The sequence below is a fragment of the Macaca thibetana genome, chromosome 7, assembly GCF_024542745.1.
Source record: "Macaca thibetana thibetana isolate TM-01 chromosome 7, ASM2454274v1, whole genome shotgun sequence".
Lineage (NCBI taxonomy): Eukaryota > Metazoa > Chordata > Mammalia > Primates > Cercopithecidae > Macaca > Macaca thibetana.
The window spans coordinates 61930914-61947491 of record NC_065584.1 but is presented as its reverse complement, the minus strand read 5'-3'; the positions used below and the strand labels follow the sequence as shown (position 1 = coordinate 61947491).

The 16578-nt window shown below is 36.3% G+C and overlaps 1 long non-coding RNA gene across 1 annotated transcript; it reads left to right on the top strand.

Moving 5' to 3' along the window:
* Nucleotides 1-466: 466 nt before the first annotated feature.
* Nucleotides 467-14971, top strand: LOC126957894 (uncharacterized). Its single transcript, XR_007727006.1, has 3 exons — nucleotides 467-531; nucleotides 1906-2109; nucleotides 14204-14971. It is a non-coding gene; the product is annotated as an uncharacterized LOC126957894 (long non-coding RNA).
* Nucleotides 14972-16578: the final 1607 nt, after the last annotated feature.

Sequence of the window (16578 nt, the reverse complement as noted above, 5' to 3'; positions counted from 1 at the left end):
CAATTAATAAGCGTGACTGAAGGCTAATTTAAAAAAAATCAAATATTAACTGAGGGGTTTCTTTTAGTATACGGGTGGGAACACAGTAGTAGTTTGAAGAATTATAGTCAGCAAATGAGGGTAAAAAGAAACAGATGAAGGAAAGGAGAAAGCAATAGGATATTTTGGGATAGGCACAGGCATGATGGCTGAGTGAACTCAAAGGAGTGATTAGCAATGACATGTGCAAAAAAGAAATGGAATAGAATGTAGACCACTGTCAGAAGAGTGTCGGTGGAGGAGTGGGAATAGACACTGTGTGGTAGTAGGTTGAAGAGTGACTGTGAGGTGTATTGTGTGAGAGGGAATTTAGACTGTTTCTTTGAGAAGTTGATATTCTTCATTATGAAGAGAGAGAAGAGAGGCAGCCCCAAAGGTGTCATTGTAATCATTTTTATTGTGTGTATATGTGTGTGTTTTTCTCTTAGGGATAGGAGTGCATTGATAGTTATTGAGGAAGCTGCCCATAGAGCTGAAGCCAGAGAAAGAGAGGTGAGTGATGGTCAGGGAGGTGATAATAGTGAATGTAGTCAGGGGCTAAAAGAGATTAGTCATCCAGTGCAATGAAGATTGGAAAGTAGGAAGATGACATGAGTATAAGATTGTGGGTATAGAGTATTGAAGGAGGACTTTTTTTGCTTCACAGAAAAAATAGTGTGGCCAGAGGCTATTAAATACTTTCTGAATTCTCATATATGACACATAAATCCCTTAACTAATTCCTCAGTTTCAGTGTCCTACTCCTTCAACGTGCTACGCCACCATTTTAGAACTGTTACCAAATGCTGTTCATATCCTGTATTTTGGCATATGGTGTCTTCGATATTAGAAAGTTTCTCTTTCAGATCCTCTATGGTTCAAGTATAGTTTAATATCTCTCTTCTGTGGTCCACTGGGTCTTGAATTCTATAAATTCTTTCTGAGTAGACTTCATTAGATTGAGAGCACCTTAATAACAAGGACCATTTTCCGACATAGTTTTGTATTCTTACTACTTAGCACACAGTAGCTGTCCAATAAAATTTGTTGAGTCTAATTTCATTTTCCAAAGTAAGACTTTTTTTGTGTTTTTAAGTTTTTGTAGTGATTTAAGATTACTCCAATTTATATGCTTTCCATTTGTAAAGCTGAATTAGAAGCAGACTTGATTTTAAAACTGGTGGAAATGATACTTTACTTGCTAAATCACTCTCTTAAATGCACACTACCTTTGCTTGTTTGATTTGGTGTGTGTGTCTGTGTGTCTGTGTGTGAATTATGGGTCACCAACAGGTGTTAAATATATTAAGGGTAGAATTTTAGTCTTAATTTTTGAATCTACAACAAAGGCTTGCTAGACTCATGATCAATAAATGCCTGACAAGCAACTAGTACACTTTTATATTTGTACTCTGTTATGTACTATGTATGGGTCCAGAATCTTCTTGGAAGATTCATTTTATATCCCTGTGTCTTAGTTACTTCTCTGTGAAATGACTTCCTCCACTGACTTCTACACAATTGTAGTTCAGAATTAAGGAGGCTCTATTTGATTAATAATTTCTGCTCTATAGAAGAAAAGCACTATGTAGATGAATATTCAACCAGGGAAATGTTCTTATTAATATGCTGGCCTATTCAGTGGGTGAGTAAAATGAGTACTATAATCTGTCGCAACCATCTTTGTATGCAAAGTTTAGTAATAAATCATAGAGGATTTTGCTTTTATTTAAATGAGCATAGGCCTATGCCTCTGTTCTTTGAAAGTTCAGTTCTCTCTTATTTAGAACACTTTTTATTTGCAACTTTCTTCTTCCATAGTTTGCTATACTTCTCATCTCGGTCCAAGATATTACTCCTTAATTTCTTTCTTTTTCCTTCTTTTAGCCCACAGAGTTTCTCACCACCTGAAGTGCAAACACTGTCAGAGTGAATTGATGGCCTTCATATTAGATGTTGACAATGCTACTACTCAGGAGTGGGAATGTGGTCAAAAAGACAGATATGACTGTCCATCCTTTCCAGAGAATATTGCTGTGATAAGAAACATTCACAGGGACCTTTTCTGTTTTAGCTCCCAAGGTTACTTTGGTGTGTACATCTTACTTTTTATTTTCCAAACATATTGTTGCTAAGTTTCTGAAAGCTTTGTTTGACATCATATCCTAGGGTTTTTGCTTCTCTGAGTTTTGCTTAGCATGCATACAAAGAATTGTGGTGCTGACATTCTCTATCTTATTTAGAATATTTTATCCAGGGCCCATTGTACTGTGTAATTTAATTTTAAATAATAAATTGAATAGAAATGAAAATAGTGTGCTGCCTTCCAAAACATACTTCCTAGAGCTCTTTTCTTGAGATTGCTGAGAGGACACTGTTATAGAAACATTACCTCATTTACCGACCCATGTTTGAATGTGTTTTTGAAGGACAATGACTCAAGATAGTGGGTAGTTACATTGTATTTTAAGTCTTTCAGAAATTAAAAAATTCAGTGTATCTGGCATATGATATTATTTTGTCATCCAGGCTGGAGTGCAATGGTGCAAAATGGCTCACTGTAGCTTTGACCTCCCAGGCTCAAGTAATACTCTCACCTCAGACGTGCCACAGCACCTGGGTAATTAAAAAAATTTTTTTTTGTAGAGATGGGGTTTTGCCAAGTTGCCCAGATTGGTCTCAAACTCCTGAGCTCAAGAAATTCACCTCCCTTGGCCTCCCAAAGTGCTGGGATTACAGGTGTGAGCCACTGTGTCTGGCCTGGAATATGATATTCTATAAAATTCATCTTACGATGTTACATATGAACCAACTTCTTAATTGATAAATATTGATAAAATTACTATTTCAATGAGACTAGAGACATCAGAATCAAGAAGAATGGATTAAATTGAGTGAAAATGAATAAAACAGAAGCATACAGTTTGAGGGGGATGAAGGATAATCTGTTATTAACCCATGGTAGGAATGGTTATAAGATTAAACACAAAATGTAGGATATTTAGCACAGGAGATTGATAAATGTGATCATACTCAAATTTAAAACTTTTATTTAAATTTGATACGATAATGTCAAGTTAAGCAGTACACTGGAAAATGTTTGCAACCTCTTTGTTTATTTATATGCCTTTTCATTCTTTCAGTAAACATTTATCAAGCACGTACTACGGTACCATGTGCTCTTTTAGGCCCTAGGGTCTAGTAGTGAGCAAAACAGATAAAAAAACCTCTGCTTTCATAAAGATTACAGTGGATTAGTATTCAGAAGATATAAAAAACTCCTTCAAATTAAAAAAAAAAAAAGCAAAAGCCTAATAGGAAAATAAGCAAAGAAAATGAGCAGGTAATTTAAAAAAGAGAAAGTATAAATGGCCAATAACCCTTTCAAAACTTCAGTAGTAACTGGAAGACATAAATTAAAACAATAAGATAGCAAATGTTTCTCAAAAATTAGGAAAAAGATAGATTACCATTGCCATATGATAACACAGCACTAAGGCCCTCACCAGATGACAATGCCTTGATCTTGAACTCTCCAGCCTTCAGAAGTATGAAACAGTAAATTTCCATTCATTATAAATTAACTAATCTTGGGTATTCTGTTATAACGGCACAAAATGGACTAAAGCTGTATTAGCTTGAGCTGACATAACAAAATACCACACAGTGGGTGGCTTAAACAAGAGAAATTTATTTTTCACAGTTCTGGAGGCTGAAAGTCTCAGGTCAGGGTGCCAGTGCTGGCATAGGATAGGTGGTAGCAATGATAGAGTTTAATGGGCAGTTTCAAGCACTTAGGTGAGCATGTAAATTGAGACAGTCAGGAGACAATCTGATAGAACTTTCTACTCTGAAACTCATTTCTTAGCCATATATCTACTATAGACTGCATGTGTTTCCCCAAAGTTCATATGTTAAAACCCTAATCCCCAATGTGATAGTATTTGGAGATGGTGCCTTTGGGAAATAATTAGGTCATGAGAGTGGGAACCTCATGGTGGAATTAGCTATCTGCAAGCCAGGTGGAGGGCCCTTACAAAGAACCCAACAATGCTGTCACCGTGACCTCAGACTTCCAGGCTTCAGAACTGTGAAAAATAATTTTCTCTTGTTTAAGCCACACAGTTTGTGGTATTTTGTGATGTTAGCTCAAGCTAATACAGCTTCTGTTTTAGTCCGTTTTGTGCTGCTGTAACAGAATATCTGAGATTGGGTAATTTATAATGAATGCAAATTTACTGGTTCACAGTTCTGGAGGCCAAGAAGATCAAGGCACAGACATCTGGTGAGGCTCTTTTTGCTATGTCATCACGTGACAAAATGTGGAAGGGTGAGAGCACAAGAGAGCAAACCCATTCTGGAGGGCCCTTTTTATAATGGCATTAATCAATTCATGAGGGAAGAGCCTTCATAATCTGAACACCTCCCATTAGGCGCCACCTCCCAGCACTGTTGTATTGGAGATTAAATTTCCAACAGATGAATTCTGGGGCGCACATTCAAAACACACCATACTGCCCAGTTACCCAAAATTCATATTCTTCTCATAAGAAAAATCCATTCATTGCATTCCAACAGTCCTAAACGTCTCAATGTCTTTCAGCAGCAACTTTAAAATGTAAGTCCAGAGTCTCAAATCTAAGCATCATATGACTGAGACACGGTAAGATTCATCCTGATGCAAATTGTCTTTTAGCTGTAAACCTGTGAAATTAAAACAAGTTACGTGCTTTCAAAATACGGTGGTAGAACAGGCATAGGACAGATTTTTCCATTCCAAAAGGAGAAGTAGGCAAGAAGAATGGAATAACAGGTTCCAACCAAGTTCAAAAGCGAATAGGGTAGACAATACTAAATCTTAAGTCTTGAGAATAATCTTTGACTTTGTGTCCTGTCTTCTAAGCACATTAAAACTGGATTTGGGCCCCCAAGGCCTCAGGCAGCTCTAACCCTGTGGTTTTGCTGAACTCATCTCACTTAGCTGCTCTCATGGGTTGGAGTCTCATGCCTGTACCTCTCCAGGCTAATGTGGCATGCTGGTGGCTCTACAGTTCTAAAGTCCTAGGAGTGGCCCTCATCTCATGGCTCTACAAGGCATTACCCTGGTCAGGACTCTCTGCAGTAGCTCTGCCCAAGCAGCAGGCCTCTGAAGCATCCTTTGAAATCTAGGTAGAGGCAGCCATGCCTCCACAGGGCCAGAGTTACACCTGGGCCTGCTTGAGCCACAGCTGAGGTGGTTGAAGATAGCAGCACCAGAATGTGTGGGCAGAGGACTGAGACAGCTCTGGGCAATGAACCCCAAATTCTCAAGAGTTTCCTAGGTATTTCCCTCAAAACCTTTCTACCCTCAAAGCCCTTGCACTTTGAGTCTATGATGGGAGTGGCAGCCTTGAAGATCTCTGAAATGCTTTTAGGATAATTCTCCCATTGTCTTGATGAATGGCACCTGACTTTCTTCATTCCAAGGTAATCTCCTTACCAAACAGTCACCGCTCACGCCCTTGATTTTCTCTTCTAAACATGCCTTTTCGTTGTTTATATGTTCATGCTTGGGATTTTACAAATCTGTGTGTTCTGCCCTTTTAATTAATTCCATCTTTAAATCATTTCTGTCTTCTCACATTTTACTATATGCGGTTAAGAGAACCACACAGTCCCTTCCATATTTGCTGCTTAGAGATTTCTTCTGCCAGATACCCTAGTTCAATTCTCTTAAATTCTGCCTTCCATAAAGCCCATGACATGGACATAATGCAGCCAAGTACTTTGCCACTTTATAACAAGGATGGCCTTCCCCCAGTTTTCAATACTTTCTTCCTCATTTCTATCCAAGACCTCATCAGAATGGCCTCTACTGTCCGTATTTCTACCAATATTCTGTTTATAACCACTTAAGTAATTTTAAGGACATTTTATACTTTCCCTACAGTTCTCCTCTTCTCCTAATCCCTCATCAGAATGGCCATTATTGCTATGTTCGCGGCAATATAGGCATTTTCTAGCCTGCTCCTCTAAATTCTTCCAGCCTTTATCCATTATATGTAGTTCCATAGCTGCTTCCACATTTTCAAGTATTTATTATAGCAACACTCCACTTCTCTGGTACCAGTTTCTGTCTTAGTCTGTTTTGTGCTGATATAACAGGATACCTGAGACTGGGCAAGTTATGATGAAAAGAAACTTATTGGCTCCAATTTTTGAGGCTAGAAGTCTAAATCAAGGCACCAGCATGTATCTGACAACTTTTTTGTTACATCATCACATGGTGGAAGGCAAAAGGCCAAGAGTGCAAGAGAGGGAACCTGCGTGCCGGGCTTAATACTTAGGTGATGGGTTGTTAGGTGCAGCAAACCACCATGGCACATGTTTACCTATGTAACAAACCTGCACAGCCTGCACATGTACCCTGGAACTTAAAAATAAAAATAATAAAAAGGAGTGAACCCATTGCCACAAGCCCTTTTTATAATTACATTAATCTATTCATGAAGGCAGAGTCCTCATGAACTAAACGCTTCCCTGGGCCTCCCAACACTGTTACATTGGGGATTAATTTTTAACACATGGATTCTGGGGGACACATTAAAACTATAGCAGTATCTTAGAAAATATAGTGCACAGTCATGTTCACTGGGTTTTTGTAGTATTTTTTTTTTCAATGGCAAAAATGAAGGTAATCCAAATATCCATTAGGGGGTGGATGGTAAAATAAAGCATGGCATGGTCACACTTGGAAGATTATAGCAAACATTTTATTTATTTATCATTTTTAAATATTTCAGCATTTATTTTAAATGCAGGGAGTACACTCAAAAAATTTTTACCTGAGTATATTGGACCCAGGTAGTGAGCATAGTACTCAAAAGGTAGTTTTTTTAATCCACAACCTCCTCCCTTCTTCCTCTCTCTAGTAGTTTGCAGTTTAATGTTCCCATGTTTATGTCTATGTGTGCTTAATGTTTAGCTCACATTTGTAAATGAGAGCATGTGACATTTGGTTTTCTGTTCCTGTGCTAATTTTCTTAGGATTATAGTCTCGAACTCCATCCATGTTGCTGAAAAGGACATGATTTCCTTATTTTTTATGGCTGTGTAGTATTCCAAGATGTATATCTACCACATTTTCTTTATCCAATTCACCACTGATGGGTGCTTAGGTTGATTCCATGTTTTTGCTGTTGTGAATAGCATGGTGATGAACATACATATGAGTGCATGTGTCTTTTGGTATAATGATCTGTATTCCCTTGTGTATATACCCAGTAATGGTATTGCTGGGTCTTACGTTAGTGTTAAGTTTTTTGAGAAATCTCCAAACTGCTTTCCACAGTAGCTGAGCTAATTTACATTTCCACCAACAGCAGCATATAAATGTCCCCTTTTCCCTGTAGCCTTGTAGGCATCTGTTGTTTTTTTTACTTTTTAATAGTAGACTTTCTCATTGGTGTGAGATGGTATCTTATTGTGGTTTTGATTTGTTTTTCTCTGATGATTCGTGATGAGCGTTGTTGAAACGTTTGTTGACTGCTTATATATCTTCTTTTGAAAAGTATCTGTTCATGCCTTTTGCCCATTTTTAATGGGGTTATTTGTGTTTTGCTTGTTGATTTAAGTTCTCTATAGATTCTGGACAGTGAACCTTTGTCAGATGCGTAGTTTGTGAATGTTTTCTCCCATTCTGTAGGTTGTCTGTTTAGTCTGTTGATGATTTCTTTTGCAGTGCAGAAGTGCTTTCATTTAATTAAGTTCCATTTGTCTATTTTTGTTTTTGTTGCGATTGCTTTTGAAGACTTGGCCATAAATTCTTTGCCAAGACTGATGTTGAGAAGGTTATTTCCTAGAGTTTCTTCTAGAATTTTTATAGTTTGAGGTCTGACATTTAAAATCCATCTTTAGTTTATTTTTAAACATGGTAAAAGGTAAAGGTCTAGTTTCATTCTTCCATACATAGGTAGTCAGTTGTCTCTGCAATATTTATAGAATATGGAATTCTTCCTCCATTGCTTGTTTTTGATGGCCTTATGGAAGATCACATGGTATAGGTGCACAGTTTTATTTCTGACTTTTCTTTTCCATTCCATTGGTCTCTGTGTCTATTTTTGAATCAGTACCACGCTGTTTGTGTATGTAGCTATATATTTTGTAGCTTTACAGCACAGTTTGCAGTCATGCAGTGTGATGACTGGCTCTGTTCTTTTTGCTCAGGATTGCTTTAGCTATTCAGGCTCTTTTTTGGTTCCATATGAATTTTAGAATAATTTTTTTCTAATTCTGTGAAGAATGATGTTGGTAGTTTGGTAGGAATAGCATCAAATCTGTAAATTGCTTTGGGCAATATGACCATTTTAATGATATTGAGTCTTTTAATTCCGTGAGCATGGGGTGTTTTTCCAAGTATTTGTTTCATCTCTGCTTTCTTTCAGCAGTGTTTTATGGTTCATCTTATAAAGATCTTTCACTTTCTTGGTTAGCTGCATTCCTAGGTATTTTATTTTCTTTGTGTCTATTCTAAGTGAGATTGTGTTCTTTATTTGACTCTCAGCCTGGATATTATTGGTGTATAGAAATGCTACTGATTTTTATACATTGATTTTGTATACTGAAACTTTGATCATAGGAAATCTTTATTACTGACATGAAAAGATCCTCAGGAAAATGGATAAGAAAAAATTAAAAGAGTATTGATGTAAGATATTATTTATGTAAAACAAACATGTAATCATACAAAAGTCATAGGTTTTACAAAATATATTTTGTAAGTATATGTGACATGTAGTTATATGTTTTACACATATTTATGTCAATGCATAAAAAAGAGTATGCAACAGTGGTTGCCTATCTGGAAAGGGAAGAGGAACTGGACAGAAGTCCAAAGGAAATTTATCATCACCTAACTTGTTTGAAATTCTATACAAAAATGAATTCATTTAATAATTGTATAAAGTTGTTTTAAATGCAGACAATTACAGGAAATATAAAGAAGTAAATGAGCAGCTAAATGAGCAGCTGAGAGTAGTACAGAAACTGAGTTCTTCAAAGCACCAGAAGATAGTGCCTAGTCAGGTTTGTTTGAAGCACAGATCATTGTTTGAGAACTGAGAAAAAAAATGGGACAAACTTAACTGGAAGTGTTTGCTAATGGTTTTTAAAGTTGGACTAAATTTTATGATTAAATTTTAAGCAGAGATATGAGATTATTGGATCTGTATTTTACAAAGTTTTATTTGTTTTACAGGATGAATTGGTAAGAAAGAGACAAAAGAGTTTGTGTGTGTGTATGTGTTTGTGTGTGTGTGTGTGTGAGAGAGAGAGAGAGAGACAATTTCAGAAAGAAGGCATGTGTTAAGATATATGTCTCATAAAACCAACTTACAAATATACTACTAGTGGTCAGATAGTAGAAATAACTTCGAGTGCACTACACAATATATAAATACATCTCATATCTCAATTCTACGTAAAACTTATAGTATAGATGTAAGCATATACATTTCCCATCTTAGTTACTGCTATCTCTTGTATACACTTAAAGAAATTTCAAGATCTCAAGATGATTAGGAGTCAGCAAAAACTTTTAATCTGATCTTTGAGAACACCTATTCCAATTTTTCAATTCCCTTGACTTCAGATTCTTAAGAAACCATGAACCTTATATCAGGCCAAAAAGACAGATGATACCTACTTCAGCATCTATCTCAAGGTATATTGCTAACTTCTTTAAATAAAAAAGATGGATATTGGGAAAGTCATTAGTCACCACTGCCTTTCCATTTGCTGGTGATAGAGATGAAGTCAATCAACCTGATCATCTGCCTGGGTCAGCAGACCAGAAGAGACTTTTGACATGGGAATATATAGCTCTCCCTCGAGAGTGCTTTCTAATTTCGACTCTGGACTCCTCTTATTGTTTCTAAAGAAGGAAGGTTGATGTTCTTATCTCAGGCAAACTGTCTACCTTCTCTTATGCTGTTTTTCATCACCAAGGCTTTTTAAGACAATCCATCTCATAATTTTAACACTAAACACATTTTCTGATTGGATTTTTACCTCCTAGAGCCTGATTTTAAAAAGTTAAAAGGGGAAAATAAAATCTGTCTTCTGCAAGACATTACTGCTACATATTTGTCAGGTTTCCAAAAGTAAAATTAAAATGGGAATGATAAATGAAAGTGGTGTTCCCATGTTCCCTTCTCTTTTTAAGTCCACTTAATTCACCTCCTCTCTTCACTGATCAATATTTTACCCTTAACAACACCAGTTCATGTTGTTCACATTATATTTAATTACACAGACATCTGTCCAGTTTCTATTAAGTTCAAGTCCTAGAATAATAGAGCAGTCTTGTCTTACGTGTGGATAGGAATGCACATTAAGAAGAAGTGGAATATAGTGATCATGATTTATTAAGGGTATAATTATTTTATTCAACAAATATTAAACACCAGATACTAGTGACACAATGATGGTGTAGATGCCAACTCTGCCCTTGAGGGACTCAGGTTACTAGGGAAGGACTATTATAAACATGCAATTAAAATATCCTAAGTGTTATAATTGAAGTATGTACAAAGTTCTACATGAGTTCAAAACAAGAACTCATGCAGAATAAGAACTCAGAACTCATGGGGAAACATGTCAAGGAAGGTATCATAAAGGAAGTGATACTCAGAAACAAAGGAGTAGTGCAGCAAAAAGAAGGGTGTAAAGGCTATTCCAGGCCATGTGCGTGCAATGTGTCAAGGAATAGATGAGGAATACATTTATTATTTGGGGAAAGGTAAATTTTTCAGTGTTGCTAAAGAACAGGGTACGTAGAAGAAAATTTGGTAAAGAACTGGGGGTGGGTGGGGAAGGACTGGATGAAGTCTTGCATTGGCAGAAATGAGCAATCACTGTTCTCAGTGTTTTATGTTTCTTTCCCATTTTCTCCTCACAAACATTCTGAGTCAAGTACTATTACCCTTATTTTGCACAAAAAGGAATCAGCCCAGGTAAGGTAAAAGCAAAAATAAAAATTTTCTAAATGTATATAGATAGGAAATGGCAGAGGCAGTAATTGAATTCAGGTCTAATAGGCTTTAACATTTGTACTCTGATTTATAGAAGAGCGAGTGGTCAGGAGGAAGACTACTTGTAAAGATCTTGAATGCAGTGGGAATTTGAATTTATGTGTATGCAGTAAGAATTCAAAGAAATATTTTAAGCAACAGAAAAGGAACGTCCACCATGTAGACAGAGAATGAAGTGCTTTCAGGACTTCCTTTACTAACATTAGTAATGTGCAGTCATTATTATTAGTCAAAGATTTGCTTCAAGTCAGTAATTGGGCAAGTACAAAATACAATTAAATTGGCTCATGGTAACTGGATATACTTACCTACATAGACTTAAACTAAAATATAATTTAATTTAATGAAACACTCTGAAAAGGACAAAAAGCTAAGGTATGATTTTCAGTACATTTTCAGCTCATTGATATTTAAATGAACTAAGAACTCAGAGACCAGCACAAATACATCTGCAAAAGCACTGCTTTTGTGATTATTTAGGGTTGATGTCAACACAGAATCCAAACAGAAAGCTAGTATGACACAATGACTATCTTAGCCAAGCTTTTCAGACTTGGCAATAAATTTAAAATCTGTGTAAGTTTGAAGCAAAAATGTTAGCATCATGTGGAGGTCAGTACAACACTGCTTTATACGTCCTGATTTTATCTGAAACAAAGGCATACTGTAATCTGTAGTTCTACAGGAAATAAAGTATAAATCAAGAAGGGGCTCTATATCAGGCCCTATGTTGTCCTTGAACTACGTGCACAGAAACTGAATTGATAAAAAAAAGCACAGTGGCCTGCTATGTGGCAAATGACTGCATTTATTTCCTTTCCTTTTTTTTTTTTTTTTAATGAGTGAAATCCATAATAAGCCAGGCAACTTTGATGCATTAATCTGTTTATATTGTCTTTTATTGCAAAGTATGTGTGTATTGTAAAATAAATCCTGATATATAAATTACCTTGAAGAGAGTTTTTTTCAAAGTATAAAAGTAAATAAATAATGCTTTTCCTCTGAATTCCATATTTAAAGATGACAATTGTAGGTTGAGTGGATGAATTTGAGTTGATTCTTGTACTTTGAATTCTGATTGCTCCACTTAGTGATCGGAACAATTTACTTAGCACTTCTGAGCCTTAGTTTCCTCAACTCAACTGGAAAATGGAAATAAAACTCTCCTCCCTTCTAGGACCCATGTGAAAATTAAATATGATAATATATAGGGTGGAGGTAGGTGCTGGGTTCATGTCAGCTTCTACCGCCCTGCCTACAAATGCCATATTTGAATTGTTTTGGTTTCAACATTTGGTTTGCTGCCAGAGTAGATAGTCCTACAGAGAAATATATTTGTCAAAACGTAAATTAAAGATGATTGTAGGTCTTAAACTTTATCTGAATTTTAGACTTTTTCTGAATATTCAAATGTTTTATATTCATATTATTCATTAGAATGTTAGAGTTTTGATGCTTTTGCCTTCATTGAAGCAGTTGCTGTCCATAAGAGATTTAAAAGTAGATAACAGTAGGACAGGGTGGCCTGTTCATGAAGAGACCCTCATCTGGTGCATGACTTATGAAAATACTTACTTTTCTCCCTAAGTCTTGTATTAGATTTCTGCTTCACAGAAGACAGTTTGGCTCTAATTGCTAATTTGCAGGAGAAAGCACAATCTCAATGTCTCCCTTATGACACAGGTGGTTTTGAGACCAAACCAAAAAGCCATCAGTAATATCCAGGATAAGTCTGCCAAAAACGAAGGCAAGGGTCTTTTTTTTTTTTTTTTTAAATTTATTTTCTCTTTTCCTTGCAGCTGACTTTGGGACCTGTAATTTACAGGCTGTCATGGAAACAAGTTGCACGTGTGAGTTCCCATGGCAAAAGTGGCAGTCTCTGAATAGTGAATATTCAAGGTGGCACCAGGCTTATCTATGCTGAGAATAAATTCAGCTCTAAAACATCAAAAAAAATCTTACTAGACATAGTTATAGCAAAGAGGGCACTGTTTCAGTGAATTCAAAGACAATTGCCTAATAACATGTCTTACTGACTCAAATGTGCTTGCTTAGAAAAGATAGTAAGTTCTCTAGTGCGAGTGCATCACTGTGCATATTTACATTTTGATCAGGACACATTGATTTCTTCCCCACAAATAATGGATACAATATTAATAAGAATATTGATTTGATATTTTAGAGTTAATTAGCTTTACTCTGGCAAAAGGCACCTTTGGTAGCTTTAAAGCTACTTGAAAAATAACTCCTGCTAGTATTCTACTTAAAAAGTGATATTCATGAAACTGCTGAGAAAACAAATAACTATAGATTGATACTATCGATTGCTAGTCTAGTTGTCAGTGAAGCTGATAGCACAAAACCTCACGATAAAGTAAGGTTAAGATGGACCGATAGTGTATTCTCATGGCCCTGTGAGTTGTGTCATGTGCTTTATGAAGGGGAACTATTTAAGTTTTATTTTTAGGTGTATTTTTCTGACCTTCATTCTTTTCACCCACTTCCCTACCCTCTTCACTTAGGAAAATAGATGGCAAACCATAGAATAGATCAAATAGATACAGAAATTTCCATTGGTATGTGTCCTGAATATATAATACAATTTCAGAGGTCAGGACACCAGAGATGTCACATCTACGCATAATCGGTATTTTCATCTTGTTTTGGTACACTTTGCACTTGGAAGCCTCTGACATGACTAGTAAAATAGATTTATTTTAATGACTAAGAGGTTCCAGTTGCAGAAACACAAGCAGACTATTTCTGTTGTTTTGTCTAGCACAAAAATAAAATTTTAGCTTATTGTTGATATGTATGGTTTGAATTCCCATTCTAATTCTGTTATCATAATTCAGGTCTTAATTCTACCACCTCTTCCATGATTTATTTATTTATTTATTTTTGTTTTGTCTTTTTTTTTTCAGGATTTTGAATCTAGAGAGATATTTTTTCTTTGCTATGACCACATTGAATAATTATACTTATATGCTTTATCTTTTATACACAGTTTTCACAAGGACAACTCCTTGTATATGTACAATATATATAAGTATATCAATATTTTATTACCCTCCAAACCTTACATATGAACCAAACTTTTTCTTCTTTGTTTATAGCTGCCTTCATTACAGAAGATCCAAGGATTGTATTTGAAGCTTACAAAATTTGCCTGAAGTAGGTGTCAGAAACAAGTGCTAAAATGGAAAATGTGGAATCGCTAGCCTTCAATGATAACATTCCGAATAATTCATACTAACATGCAAGGAAGCTCCATTCCCTAACTCTCCCACCACTTGGTATGTGTTGAAAAGGTGCTATGATGAACAATAGACAGGCTTTTGTCAGATTTAGTTTGCCATATTGCATGTACATGAAGCCAAAGAGTGACTGGGAAGAATCCCAGCAGAGCACGAGAGAGCAACAAACTATAAAAGAAAAAATGAGAATGGAAAGAGGGGAAAAGGTGAGAACTCAAGAGAAAAATGCTAAAATGAAGCCAGAGGGAAATGTTGAAAAGGGAGAGAAACACTACAGAGGAGGGAAAAAAGAAGAAGTAAAGTGAACAGATTGCAGGCAGAATCATTGTAGAACTGAACATATCTGAAGTGTCAGGCAATATATCTCTAAAAATGTATTCGGGAGGGCAGCCATTTCTTTTTAATAGTGGGCTATTCTCAAGTGTTATGAAAGCCATGTGAGATTTGACGTCAGTTTTATTCTTGGCATTGAGTCTTTCTGTATGGACACAAAAGGAAATCATGAGGTTAGACAAAAAGGTAAAAGGAAGTTTTCATAGAAGGAGAAGAAGGAAACAATATATTGACGTTGAAAAAAGCATGTTAGAAATACTACTAAGCTAATTGTTTACACATCTGTGATGTTAATTGCAGGCAGATTTGGTGGTATTGAAGAGATAATTGTTGCCAAACACTGATTTGAAATCAAATGCTTTGCATTCTTAGCATTTGAATATACTATCTTATATTTTAAAATGTTCTCCAGTAAAATATCCCTGTTTGGGATTTATTCTCTCTCACATAATCACAGCACAAATGAACTTAATTTGGAAACTTATGGGTGGACAGAGACATAAAGTAGACTTCTGAATGCCTCACCAACAATTAGAACAAATTACTATTTGGAGATGTGATATGATAAATAAGTTGTAAACACAAAAGAAGAGATTGTTAGGAGACTTCATGGATGAGTTTGTTTCTATAACTCTTCTTTTTTTTTTTTTTTTTTTTTTTTTGCGACAAAATCTCACTCTCGCCCAGGCTGGAATGCAATGGCGCGATCTCGGCTCACTGCAATCTCTGCCTCCTGGGTTCAAACAATTCTCATGCCTGTCTCAAAGAGAATGTATATTTTAGAGCTTTTATTTTGATATATCACTATCTCCTTGCAAAAAGTGCTCAAAGAGCTATAAATATTTTTATTTTAAAAAAGATGGCTTAAAAATTTATTCACTTTTGGATTAATCAACTTTATTATTTAGAGAGCTAAACTGAAATAAAAAGCAACTTCTATATAAGGAAGATTACTAATTTTTTTTTTATCATAATGGTAATTTAAAAAATAAATATATGGGTTTGACTACTTCCTAAGTAATAATAATCAGACTTCCCTGCCTTCCATTTTATACCATATCCCACTGGATTCTCTGTTGAAAGACTGTACATAGCTTAAGCTTTGTGTAAAATGACTGACTGACTAATGTAGAATGTACTTGAAAGAAATATCTTAAGGTTTATTTTAAAAATCCTGAAAACTAAACTGTAATCCAATATCTCTCATGAGTACAGACACAAAATTTCCTTTTTTTTTTTTTAGACAGCCTCTTGCTGTGTTGCTCAGGCTGGGGTACAGTGGTGCCATCTCCGCTCACTGCAACCTCTGCCTCCATGGATCAAGCGATTCTTGTGCCTTAGCCTCCTGAGAAGTTGGGACTATAGGCTCCTGCCACTACACCCACCTAGTTGTTTGTTTTGTTTTGTTTTGTTTTGTTTTGTTTTGTTTTGAGACGGAGTCTCTTTCAGTCGCCCAGGCTGGAGTGCAGTGGCGTGATCTCGGCTCACTGCAAGCTCCGCCTCCCGGGGTTCCCGCCATTCTCCTGCCTCAGCCTCCCAAGTAGCTGGGACCACAAGCGCCCGCGGCCACGCCCGGATAATTTTTTTGCATTTTTAGTAGAAACGGGGTTTCACCGTGTTAGCCAGGCTGGTCTCGATTTCCCGACCTCGTGATCCGCCCGCCTCGGCCTCCCAAAGTCCTGGGATTACAGGTGTGAGCTACCGCGCCCGGCCATTGTTTTGTATTTTTAATAGAGACGGGGTTTCACCATGATAGCCAGGTTGGTCTGGGACACCTGAGCTCAGGTGATCCGCCTGTATTGGCGTCCCAAAGTGTTGAAATTACAGACATGAGCCACTGTGCCTAGCCAGACACGAACTGTTCAACAAAATCAACAAAATATTAGTAAACAAAATCCAAC